We start from the raw sequence: 11,711 nt of genomic DNA, 5'->3' as shown, positions 1-11,711 counted from the left end.
CATCATATGGATAATGGAGAATGGCATTGGTGCCATTCTCCTCAATCAATGTGATTGATGGCACATGTGCTAGACTCAATATAATCATATGGTGTTGTGGACAATTGTACCAGTGCCATTATCTAACCCATCATATGTGACAACATTGACATACAGGAATCATTTGCATTCTATATGAGTTGAAGTTTAGAGAATGGCACTGGTGCCATTCTCCACAACATCATATGAATATTTCAAGAATATTTCCAATGCCATTCATACATGGAGAATGGAGAATGCACTGGTGCCATTCTCCTCAATCATTGTAATAAGTGGCACATGTGCTAGTCTCAATATAATCATATTCATCACCTAGAGAATGGAGAATGGTATTGGTGCCATTCTCCTCAATCCATGTGATTAATGGCGCTGGTGGCATTCTTAATATAGTCCTATGGTGTTCAAGACAATTGCACTAGTGCCAATCTACAACCATGATCTGTGACAACCTTGCATCTCGAGAGTGGCACCATAACCATTCTAGCACAGGTTTTGTCTATATGGCTCATCCCCTTAGAATGGCTCCGATGTAGAATTTTTTCACCAGACAGGATGAAGTTTGGAGAATGGCATTGGTGCCATCATCCACAACATCATATGAATACTTCGAGAATGGAACCAATTCCATTCATCATATGGAGAATGCAGAATGGCACTGGTGCCATTCTCCTCAATCCATGTGATTGATGGCACAGGTTCCAGTCTCAATATAATCATATGGTGTTGTGCCATTATCTAACCATCATATGTGACAACATCGACATTCAAGAGTAATTTGCATTCTACATGAGTTGAAGTTTGGAGAATGGCACTGGTGCCATTCTCCACAACATCGTATGAATATTTCAAGAATAGCACCAATGCCCTTCATACATGGAGAATGGAGAATAGCACTAGTGCCATTCTCCTCAATCCTTATTATTAATGGCATAGGTTCTAGTCTCAATAAAATCATATTCATCACCTAGAGAATGGAGAATGTGATTAATGGAACTAGTGCCATTCTCAATATAATCATATGGTGTTCAAGACAATCGCACCAATGCCAATCTCCAACCATGATTCGTGACAACCTTGACATCTAGAGACTGGAACCATAACCATTCTAGCTAAGGTTTTGTATATATGGACAATCCTTTCAAAACGACTCTGGTGTAAAAGTTTTTGACCAGATGGGTTAAAGGTTCGAGAATGGCATTGGTACCACTCTCCATGACATCATTTGAATATTTGGAGAATGGCACCAATGCCATTCATCAGATTCAGAAATGGAGAATGGCACTATTGTCATTCTCCTCAATCCATGTGATTGATCATGCATGTGCCTATCTCAATATAATAATATGGTGTTGTGGACAATGGCACTAGTGCCATTCTCTAACCATCATCTTAGAGAACATTGACACACATGAATAATTTGCCTTCTATATGACTTGAAGTTTGTAGAATGGCACTGTTGCCAATCTCCTCAATCCTTGTGGTTATTGGCACAGGGGCCAGTCTCAATATAATAATATGGTGTTGTGGAAAATAGCACCAGTGCCATTCTCTAACCATCATCTGTGACAACATTGTCATCTAGGGACTGTGATATGACCATATGAAATTGACTTTTACCATATCAAATTGCCATAAGGCTGTCTTCTTTACCTACTCATAAGGCCTTCCTTGAATTTTTGGTTGGGATATTATTCACTAGATTAGTTGAATTGTTGGAACACAACATTATATGAATATTTGGAGAATGGCACCAATGCCATTCATCACCTAGAAAATGGAGAATGGCACATGTGCCATTCTCCTCAATCCATGTGATTAATGGCCAAGGTGCCTTTCTCAATATAATCATATGGTGTTCAAGAAAATGGCACCAGTGCCAATCTCCAACCATGATCCATGACAACCTTGACATCTAGAGAGTGCCACCATAACCATTCTAGCTAAGGTTTTGTCTATATGTCCAATCCCCTCACCAGTGCCATTCTCTAACCATCATTTGTGGCAACATGGACATATAAGAATAATTTGCATTCTATATAAGTTGAATTTTGGAGAATGGCACTTGCATTCTTTATAAGTTGAAGTTTGGAGAATGGCACTTGCATTCTATATATCCACAACATCATATGAATATTTCAAGAATAGCTCCAATTCCATTCATACATGGAGAATAGAGAATGGCACTAGTGCCATTCTCCTCAATCCTTGTGATTAATCGCACCAGTGCCAATCTCAATATAATCATATGGTGTTGTGGACAATGGCACCAGTGATGTTCCCTAACCATCATCTATGACAAAATTGACATCTAGGGAATGGGACAAGACCATATGAAATTGATTATTAGAATATGAAATTGTCATGAGGGTGTCTTCTTCACCTACTCATGAGGTCTTCCTTGATTTTTTAGTTGGGATATCCATCATCGAATCAATTGAAGTGTTGGAAAACAGCATTTTATGAGGCCGTCTATATGAAATTGTCATGAGGGTGTCTTCTTTACCTACTCATGAGGCCTTCCTTGAATTTTTGGTTGGGGTATCCTTCATAGGATGAGTTGAAGTATTGGAAAACAACATTATATTTGGAGAATGGCACCAATGCCATTCATCACCTAGAGAATGGAGAATGGCATTGATGCCATTCTACTCAATCCACGTGATTAATGGCACTGGTTCCATTCTCAATATAATCATATGGTGTTCAAGACAATGGCACCAGTGGTGATCTCCAACCATGATCTACGACAACCTTGACATCTGGAGAGTCGTACCATAACCATCCTAGCTAAGGTTTTGTATATATGACCAATCCCCTATGCATGTATCTAGTGCATATATTTTTCACCAAACGGGTTGAAGTTTGCAGAATGGCACTGGTGCCATTCTCCACAACATCATATGAATATTTGGAGAATGACACCAATTCCATTCATCAGAAGGAGAATGGATAATGGCATTGGTGCCATTCTCCTCAATCCACGTGATTGATGGCATAGGTGCCAGTCCCAATATAATCATATGGTGTTGTGGCAATGGCACCAGTGCCATTCTCTAATCATCTTCTCTGACAACATTGACATACATCAAGAATTTGCATTCTATATGAATTGGAGTTTGGACAATGGCACTCGTGCCATTCTCCACAACATCGTATGAATATTTCAAGAATAGCATTGAATGCCATTCATACATGGAGAATGGAGAATGGCACTTGTGCCATTCTTCTCAATCCTTGTGATTAATGGCACATAGCAAAAGCTAAACCCAAGTATTATGTGGATGAAGGTGGTTTCTTCTATAGACTAGCACATCCTTTTATACTCCACCAAGACAAGTAAGCCATTTCCATATCACCCGATTAGTTCCCAACGGCATCAGTCCCTTTGGATTTATCATCGATATACACATTCATAATATAATCATATAGTGTTGTGGAGAATGGCACCAGGGGCCAATCTCTAACCACCATCAATTGTGCAGAACAACATTGGCATCTAGGGAATTGAATATGACCCTATATTTTCCTTCAATATGCCATGCCAAAAGGATCTAATGTGACTTGCACAACCAATTCCGAACAATTATTATTTGACCCAATTCAAAAATGTTACATGCGAGACGAAAAATAGGCATGCAATGTTCTTTACCATTCGTTGTTCTCTCCCACCTCATTCTCATATTGTAAATCCACCTTTTCCCAAATCTAATTGGAGGGAGATGCAATATGGCATTCTACATCATGCCTTTGATAGCAATGGCCCCAAGACATTTGTCAAATTGGAAATTGAGTGAGCGCAGTAAGTTCATGTCCCTAGGAAAATGATGACCGTGGGCTACCAATACGTAACTATCCTCAAAGAACTTGACTAAGAAATCCTCGATAGTCTCATGCAATGCTCCTAGGGCAGCTCCCCTAGGTGGTCACTTTTCATGTCTTTTCCAATTTTTAGATTTTTATCACCTACACTTATTACAATTGTAGCATAGGTTCTCAAGTCATATTTTGATGAGAGATGTAGGCGTAAGTGTGGGAAGTAGTTTCTTGTGTGAGCTCAAATGGGGAGGAAGTGTCATTCAAGAGGCTTGATGGAGGTTCTTTCCTCCATAGTGGTTGAAGGGGGTTTAGAAAAAGTTTATATTATTTAGAAGAGGTTAGGGTTGAGAACTCTAGCTGATTGAATCCCATGCTCGCCCAACTTACTATCCCAGACCCAGATGGTGCCTAATTTTCTAAATTTTGTGTTTTAAAAACCCACCGCACATAGCTTATGTTTCTATTACCTGTATAATTTCTTCTTTTATTATTGTGGCCATGGATTCCACTCGATAATCACTAGAGAAATTCTTATGTGTAGTGCTTCCCCTCTAGGAAGACTTATCTTCATGATGATCAAAGGAATTGTCATCCTGCTATCGTCAGAGTCATTGTGTGTAGTGCTTCCCCTCTAGGAAGACTTATCTTCAAGATAATCAAAGTTATTGTCATCGCTGCTAGTGTCAGAGTCAATCCTTGCATCATCTCGATATCAAATGCTACCTCATAAGCATCAATGTAATGCTCATAGCTCTATGCTAACTTTTTCCATTTCCACCTGGAGGGGAATTTTTAGTTCAAAATGAACCATGTGACCAGATACTTTTGTCATCGAGGACTAGGGAGGCGTTTGGATGATAGTCAAGGGGAGGAAATGGGGTAGGAAGGCAATGGGTGAGAGCTCAACAAGATTAGGAAAGGGGACACTTGAGCGGGTTATTGTGGAGGTTATGTGTGGGACTATGAGGCAGTGGGAAGGCAGTGGTGGGGGTCACTATTAGGGAACCACACCCATGTGGCAAGAAACAGGGGGAAAGGGGGGGGGGGGGGGAGGGGGGGAGGCAATGAGGAGAAGATCGAGGGGATTGGAGGGTAACAGGCAAGAAGGCATGGTTTAAGGGGTGATGAGGGGAGGTTTAAAAAGGAGGTGCTGCTAAGGGGGAGGGGTAAGTGAAAGGGGAGGGAAAAGTGAAGGGGAGGCAGGAGGGGGAGCATACCAAGGGGCGAGGGTGGGAGTAAAGGGGGGCTGAGGTTTGAGAGGTGCACGGTAAGAGTCAAGGGGGGTTGACGCCCAAGGGAGGGGGGATTGAAGGGAGGTTTGCGGCGCAGGCCAGAGGTGAGGGGGGCGATGCGGCATAAGGGGGCACTATGTGGATGCAACAACTGCATGACAAGCAAGGGGAGGAAAGGGGGATAGGAAGGCTACAATGGGGGTGGTCGCTACATGGAGGCTGCATCATTGAGAAATTACATGTTGCATTTTTTTAGTCCTTTGACTTGAGTGATATATCATTGATGTTCAAATTTGTTTTTTTATCATGCAATCAAAGCTATGACGTGCTTTCTCTTAAGGCACTAATCTCCCTGATAGCGATGACAAATTTTCATCACTTTTTCTCTCTTTTTCAATTTTTGAGGTTTTTGTCACCCACAGTTATGTTGTTACTTGATGTAGCATAGATGTTTACAAGTGTAGCATAGGTCCTCAGGTTGCATTTGGTGAGAGATGTAGGGTTAATCATGGATAATAGTTCTTGTATGAGCTTAATAAGAAATCTAGATAGGGTTTTATGGTTGAAAGAGGGTTGTAGGGTTTAGGAAGAGTTAAGGATGGAGAAATAGTTGCAAGGTTAAGGGGTGGAGAGCTAATCTCCTTCATGAGATAAAAGGGTTTAAGGGTTGAGAGGGAGTGTACAAGGATTAGGAGGAGGGAGTAGGAGTTGGAGGAGGAAAAGAAGAGGAGGAGGGAGTGCAAGAGTATGGGTTTCAAGGGTAAGGGCATGCTAGTGCACGTTAATTGTATAAGGGCGCATGGACATACGACGATCAAGAAGAGTTGAAGGAGGGAAAGAAGAGGAGGAGGGAGTGCAAGAGTATGGGTTGCAAGGGTGAGGGCGTGCTAGTGCATGTTAATTGTGTAAGGGAGCATGGACATAAGGAGATCAAGAACAATTACACTTGACATGAACTAATTTACACTAAGCACCAAAGAGAGAGCTTCTTATGATTGAGAGATTTTACTAATCTTGATATTCTATATTTACACAATGTGTATGTCACTACACAAAACGATCTTCTATCTCTACCCAAAATGTACTTCTAGTCTTTCTCTCTCTAGACCATGATTTTGCAAGTATGTTCAAATCATTTCTAGAGGGTGTTTGGGCTATTCCTTTCCTATTGGATCTACCACTATACTTTTACGCTTAAATTATTACAAGTGGAGGTATTTCGGTACTCCACACACACAATGATCTCATGTTGACTACTCAATGTGATTTTAACCCTTGTCATAAGGTTAATCTAAGGCTTTGGTAGTAGACATGACCTTCATGATGATGAATTACTTTCTTATATTTTGGAGGAGGCTCTTCATTTGCTGCCCATAATTGGTATGTAGTTCAAAAATGCACATTGTCTTGCAAATATTCGTGTGGCCCTTCCATGGCCTATATGCTTCTTCAATGGAATGCTACCCCTCCAACTATGTGCTTCTTCAATGGAATGCTACCACCTTCCATCACCTATATGCTTCTTTAATGGCATGCTTCTTCAATGGAATGCTACCCCTCTGCTCATAATCACAACTATCCCTAGGCCTTCCTCCTATCTCTCACCCCATCTTAGCTCCCATATATTCCATACCACCCTCTTTTCCCCCTCCTTTAACTGTACCACCAAAACTATATCCGTGTTGTTCCTCCTCATCCCTCTCCCTTGCTCTATCCCCATCATCCAATTTTCCTCTCAAGACTGGGTACAACATGTGGATGAGCGAACGGCTTGTCCTTTGTTTCTAATAACTTCTTTACATATAGAGTAGTGAAACTTCAACTTTGGTTGCAAATTCCTTAAATTATTGTGCTTTGGATGAGCAACAAAATCATCGTGCAATTATTCTCAATGTTATAGGGTGTCGATATGTTGTCACTACCCAACATGCATGGGGCATTGATGCTGCCCTACATGCATAAGGTGTTTATGTTTCCACTAGCACTTCCAAAAGCACCTTCCATAGTCCCTCTCTCCATCTCTCCCTATTCTTAATTTCTTAGATCTTCTCGTCCTATTTGAGCTCCATCTCTCCCTATTGTCCATTTCTTAGACTTTCTCTTCCCATTTGATCAGTGAAGGATGATATATCTCCCCCTTCTCAACCTTGTTCCCTTTTTTAATTTCGAATCCTTTTCTTGAGCCCTATGATGCCTTCTCAACCTCAAAACTCTCAATGAAGGTCAAAACGTCTATCAACCTCCCTGAACAACAATTATGTGTCACCAAAGCTGACGTAAGAATGGCTTCTCATGCTGAGCCTACATCTCTAACAAGGTTATGACTCACTTTGATACAATAAACCACCAAACATTCATGGGAATTTGCCAAGGCTACCACAAGGACAAGGCTACTATGCCCAAATCAATCAAAGCCTTGGATTATTTGAAGGAAGTAACTACCATTTCATCCCTTGTCTCTAGCTAGCATAGTTTGGATCACCTTTGTGAAGACTAATGCTCATGACCGTGTTGCTATTGGAGCAATACTTGAGTTTAATGGTTATTCATAGCATTTGAGGAATGCAAGTTGATTCTTGTGAAGAGCAAGTATTTCATGATGACAAATACCTCCCAAGATTCATGCCCTTAACACTTGTTGGGAACATTCCTTGTTTAGTCAAGGGTCCACCACTAGGAGAGATCATCAAGACTTCAAATGGCTACAAATTATGCTAACTGTTCAATCATCAAATCAACAAATCAAATGGAGTTAGATTTTTGAAGAGTTCATAGGATCTGATTGAGTATGTCCCGGTTTCTATTTCATTTTAGAACTCCTGCCTATTAGTACAAAGTTATGGGGGATTAACAACCCACCACTACATCATATATTGCTATTCTACAAGGGTGAACTTTGTGTCATTTTTAAGTCTTAGAAAACTTTGCTACATTAAGTCCATGATTTGACAGTCAGACATCTAGGAGTTTAAGGCACTTTGGTGAAGTTAGAAAACCTTTTCGGCCACATCTCATATTGATGTGTGTCTACATGTTTCTCATGCTAGGTGTGCCTAAAATGAAGGTCTCTCATGGGAGGTTTCCTGATTTGCTCCAACTGCTTGAGATTCCAAACCAACCCTAAGTAGATTCATATGGACTTTAACATGGAGTTACTATCAACGCTGAGTAGATTCATGTGGACTTCAACATGGAGTTACTACAAGCTAGACATCTAAGAATACCTTGTGTTTAACCATAGTAAACAAGTTCAATAACTTTGTCACTGTAATTGGACCATGCCTCCCCTATTTCATGTCTCATGGATTGAGAGAAATAGGTGGTTAAGAAAAAGAGGTCTACGAGCTTTCATAGGTCTAAGAGAAAGAGGTGGTTAAGAAATTGTTATCTATAAGTTCAAGGCACGTACATTCAAGCTCCATCAATCAAATAAGTTCAAGGCACATACATTCAAGCTCCATCAATCGTTATATGTATTCAAGTTCAACTAGAATGCATATGCAACCTATGGGTTTTTTTGCGGCCCTCGATAAATAGGTTGATACACACTCTATAAAGCTAGCTATATAGTTGCATTTGTGGATAGATTCACATAGCTATATAGCTACATTTGTGGATAGATTCACATCTAGCTATATAGTTCCACTTTTGTATAGATTCACACATGATTCACATCACATTCTGATTTGACTATTCATTAAACTTTGGGATCTTATTTTTTTTACATGGGAGTATCTAGGTACAAATTCAAAATTCAACCTAAGCCCTATATTCATTAAACTTTGGGATCTTATTTTTTTTACATGGGAGTATATAGCTACAAATTCAAAATTCAACCTAAGCCCTATATTTTTGTCATTGTGGAGGATGAACAAAATTGTGGACATGAAATCCGACATAGGATTTGTGAGGACCTAGTCCTCCCTGCAAATGCTAGGGGTAATGCTTTTATACACGAGTCAGTTATGGCCAAAGTGGTCAAAGACTAGCAGCTTTAGGATCTGAAGCTCAGCAAGGCATCACTTGAGCTCATTAGTTCTCTCTTTGAGAACGTGGAGGTTGCCATGGTTGTGAGTCTATGACCTTGAATCATATAATGAGTTGGACTATGACAATGTGAATGTCATCCTTTGATCTATATATATACATATATACACACACGCATGCGCACATACACACACACCCCACACACACACACTTTTGTTTAGGGTCTCACACACACACACACACACATATATATATAGCATACAAAGTGTGCGTACAGACGCACTGTGCTTCATCTCCACAAATTTCAAGTTGAGCAAACAGGCCGTTTAAGTGAGGATCTATTACTTAGGGTCATCATAATGGACCAAAGGGTTGTAAACAATCTCGTCTTATGCTTCTTTTACAATATTCTCTCAAACGTTGATGTTTTGTTACAAATGTCCACGAGCACAAGAGCTTACTCAAAACATCAAAAGAAAGGAAAAGTTGAAGCCAAGTGTATGTAGTGGTCAGACCCATGATGCCAACTCCGATGATGAGTGCATGGGGATTTGGAGGGCTTGTTGGAGTGAGCCATGCCACAAGGTTATCGAATATATAGAATGAGCCTTCAACCAGAGTTGGGGAGTGCAAAGGTACCAACAAATATGCAACCTACAAGCACTCTCTCCAAGGACTCGCAAAAAATAAAAATGTGATCTCTTACCCAATCCTTCTAGTAGCCTACATAAGAGTCATGCATTAGAAATTCTTGGATGAAGAAAGCCCTGACAATCGTGAATGTGAGATTTTTAAGAAGAGGCTACTATGTCTCTCTCTTTAAGAAAGCTGAAATGGAAAGTCCTTAATCAAGGACTTTGGGAAATTAGAAACCAACCTCTAGTTTGTGTGGAGCTTCTAGACCTCCCCCTTCCCATGTGTAATTAAGCAAGATTGCTCGGCCAAGGTGCTTGCCAAAGCATTGGGAAGGTCCTTGGTGTTGAAAAATATAGCTTCATAAACCCCAAAGGCCATACTTAGGTTGGTGTAATGCTAGATTTAGTGTAGGGCTTTGCAAGCACAATACGCAAAATATCATGGAATAATCATGTCTACAAAAACAACCCTTCATCTACAAGAATTTACCAAAGACTTGTCATCTATGCGAGTGTAATGCCATATAGTCAAAGACTATCCTCCCAAGAAGTTCTAGCTAGACTACTGGTTGAAAGGACGCTCAAAAGAAATGGAAGCCAAGACCTTCAAAACACTACCCACGAGTTCTTTATTGTCCTTGTTTGTCAAAAGAAGTAGAAAATAGTAAGACAAAATACCATTTGAGCTGCTGGTCCTCAAAGCAAGAGAATTTTGAGCTGGTACTAATCATGCAATCTTACAAACAAGGTAGACAATAGTTTTCACAATGTTACAAGCAAGCTATTAAAATGCCAACAAGCTAGACAGCAGGGTGTTGCAAGCTTCAAGATACTACAACAATCTCCTCTCATTACCCGCAAAGAACTAGAGGAAGTAGTTCAAGCTATGGTTGATGGCCAAACACCTAGTGAGGACGGTTTGACAGCTGAATATTACTAAATTTTCTCATTTAGCGGTTTGGCAAGAGAGTTTGAATACAAGAGCTCTTCCTCTTACCCACATGGAGGTATCATCAAACATGCCCCTCACAGGGGTAGCAAATAGGAACTTCTGAATTGGAGACTTCTCACCATGCTCAACTACAGTTGCGAAATATTTGCCAGCTCTCAGAGTTAAAACAAAGATGAGATCTTGGATCAAACCACAACAAAAAGACACTATTACGGATAGGCATATCTTAGAGGTTCAGGGTGTGAAGATGCAAGGAGACTAATCAAGACATCGTCTTTATGAATATGCCAAGATAAAATACCAAGGAGATCAAGACATAGCCTTTATCAAGGTAGGCTTTGACAAGGCTTATGATATATTGAACTAGGAATTTCCATGGCCATCTGACTGGCTGATCAGCTCGGTCAGGCCAGTGCCATCAAATATGGCGACTGACATCAGCAGTCATACAGTCCATATGACAGCCATGTAGGAGGCGAGGATGGAGCAGTTCAGCAGTTGTAATGCCACGCCGTAATGCAAGCACGACTAGCCATTTCGTCTTAAAATTCCACATTTATGAGCATTGTTCTTAGTCAATGCCAACAGCCAGTCGCGTAATATAAGGGAAGACTCTGCCGCTACAGATTACCAGGAACTGTGATCCAAGGGGTATGGGTATATAACGCAACCATTCCCATCTCTACATCATCAGCTAGCTTCTGACTCCAGCAAGCAGACCCATAGCAGCAGCAGGGATTCCTTGCCACTCCATCCTTCCATCTTCACCTACAATAGTAAACAGCTCAGCCTTTAGCATATAGACAAAACACTTTTGTATACAGTACGGCAGGCCGCCAGTTGTAGTCAGTACCCTCACTCATGAGTATGCAAGCACTTGTGTAGATCTACTTCATGCTTCTACACTCACTTAGGTAGCCTGAGCAGAAATGTGAGAAGTTGACTCACGTGTTTGTTGTGAACCAACATAGCCAAATGCAGTCAAAACGAAATCAGCACAGTACCAGTAATACAATAATCCTTCCCCTCCTAAGGTTCAGTAAGTGATCA

This window comes from Dipteris shenzhenensis, chromosome 22 (genome assembly GCF_047967505.1).
Source record: "Dipteris shenzhenensis isolate YYH24624 ecotype China chromosome 22, Dip_SZ_1.0, whole genome shotgun sequence".
Taxonomy (NCBI): Eukaryota; Viridiplantae; Streptophyta; class Polypodiopsida; order Gleicheniales; family Dipteridaceae; genus Dipteris; species Dipteris shenzhenensis.
Note: the sequence above shows the minus strand (reverse complement) of the source record.